The sequence below is a fragment of the Chrysochloris asiatica genome, unplaced genomic scaffold (assembly GCF_000296735.1).
Source record: "Chrysochloris asiatica unplaced genomic scaffold, ChrAsi1.0 scaffold00003, whole genome shotgun sequence".
NCBI classification, from domain to species: domain Eukaryota; kingdom Metazoa; phylum Chordata; class Mammalia; order Afrosoricida; family Chrysochloridae; genus Chrysochloris; species Chrysochloris asiatica.
In genome coordinates, this window is record NW_006408521.1 from 39,245,545 (window position 1) to 39,247,764 (window position 2,220).

At 40.9% G+C, this 2,220-nt stretch overlaps 1 protein-coding gene across 1 annotated transcript in view; it reads left to right on the forward strand.

Annotated features, from left to right (window-relative positions):
* RBM20 (RNA binding motif protein 20) overlaps positions 1-2,220 on the forward strand; it is a 271,185-nt gene that overhangs the window by 113,083 nt on the left and 155,882 nt on the right. The gene's annotated exons all lie outside the window — the stretch shown is intronic.

The following is a 2,220-nucleotide window of genomic DNA, read 5'->3' on the forward strand; positions in this document are numbered from 1 at the left end:
CTAATCTTTCAAGTTACTGTTGTCACTTTGGTCCCATAGAAATGGTTCTTAAAAGAGCTTCATGCGTGAGGCAGACCTTTTTTTCTAGTTAAGGTAAACTATTGTGTTGTGCTTTTAAGATGATTTCAGGGGCTATTTTCAGCTCGAAGTTTGAAGATTTATCTCTACAGTAGTTTCAGGGCCTCACCCATCTCCATAGCCTCAGAGTCTAGAATCAGTGAGAATTTGAAATTCTCTTCTGCATTTCCCCCTTTTTGATCAGGACTCTCCAATGGAATCTTTTATCAAAATGTCCTGCCTTGGTAGTTGGGCACCATCTAGTTCTTCAGGTCTCATGGCAAAGGACACAGTTGTTCATGGAGGCGGTTAGCCTCACATTCCATCTGTTCTTGACTCTCCTTCTTTCTCTGATGTTTCCGTTGCATCGAGACCAATCATTATGCCACGAATGGCGGCCTGCACTCTTTAAACCCCAGGCACTACACACTGAACTAGGAGGAAGAACAGACGCACTGTAAACGCATTACTAGACCAATTAACTGGGATGTCCCATGAAACCTTGACCGAAAACCTCTAAACCAAGGAAGCAAAGTCTCATGAGGTGTTTGTTGTATAGAAGCAGCCTCAGCAGATACTGTTTGTTGCCATTGTAAATAATATCTGTCATACAACTTTTGCCAACTCAACTTTTACAGGCGTACAACTTATGACAGCAATTACAATAATACACCTACCTTTAATCAATGCATTTCCCATCACCTTTTATCCTTCTTTCCCTCCCTCCTGCCCTTGGTAACTGTAAATAAGCTTTTATCTCTATACCTTTGCCTTGTCTTTGAGATTGGCTTATTTTACTCAGCATAATATTGTTAAACTCCATCCATTCTGTAGCAGGTATCAGGACTGGCTGAGTAGCATTCCTTTGTATGTATGTACCACAGTTTGTTTAAACATTCTTCTGTTGATGAGCATTTAGGTTAACACCTTTTGGCTATTGTGGATAGTCCTGCAATGAACACTGGTGTACAAGTCTCTTTTTGAGTCTCTGCTTTCAAGTCTTTTGGGGTATAGCTAGGAGAGGGGAAAGGAGCTCTGGGTTGTGCATTGCGCTGCTAGCCACACGGTCAGCAGTTTGAATCCACCAGCCACTTCATGGGCGAAAGAGGAGGGTTTCTACTTCTGTAAAGATTTACAGCCTCAAAAACCCTACATTGGGTCACTCTAAGTCTGTATTGACTTTATGGCAGTAGGTTGTTGTTTGTAGTGAATGGGTTAACTGCAGTTCAAACCCACCAGCTTCTATGTGGGAGAAAGATGAGACTGTCTGTTTATAGCCTGGAAACCTAAGGAAACAGCCCTGCTCTGTTTTAGAGAATTGCTATGAATTGGAATTGACAGAATGGCTGCGGGTTTGGTGTTTTGTTGTTTGTTTTAATGGTCATTCTGTTTTAGGTTTTTTTTTAGAAACTGCCACATTGTTTTCCCCAGTAGCTGTGTTTTTTGACATTCCCATCAGCAATGCCTAAGGGTTCCAATCTCCCCACATCTTCACCAATATTTGTTATTTTCTGGTTTTTTTTTTTAAGTTTTAAAATCTTAACTATCCTTTTGTTAAGTGCAGTCAAGTTGGTTCTGACTCATAGCAACCCTGCATAGGGTTTCCAAGGAGCCACCAACCTTGTGATTCTAAACCTACAGCACCACACCATGGTTTTATTCTGCGCTTCTAAGTCGTGAATTGATTTTGAACTTGCTTTTGAGTATGGTGTGAGGCATGGATCTGGTTTCATTGTCCCGTTGTGGAAATCCAGTTTTTTCATCCTCATTTATTGAAGAGATTTTTCTTCCCCATTGAATGAACTTAGCAACCTTGTCAAAAAAAAAAAAATCAATTGACCCCCAAAAAACATATTTGTGGGGTTACTTCTAGATTTTTAGTTCTATCCCATTGATCTGTGTGTCTATTGCGCTCCCTGTACCAGGCTGTTTTGACTGCTGTAGCCAAATTATTGTTGTTGTTAAATGCTGTCAAATTGATTTCCATTCATAGGATCCTATAGGCTTTCTGAGGAACAGCTGGTGGGTTTGAACTGCTGACCTGTGGTTAGCTGTTCAGTGCTTCTCCAACAGCACCACACTAGGACCCCATGTTTTAAAATCAGGAAGTGTAAATCCTACTTTGTTCTTCTCTTTCAGGGCCTCTTGCCATTCCATATAAGT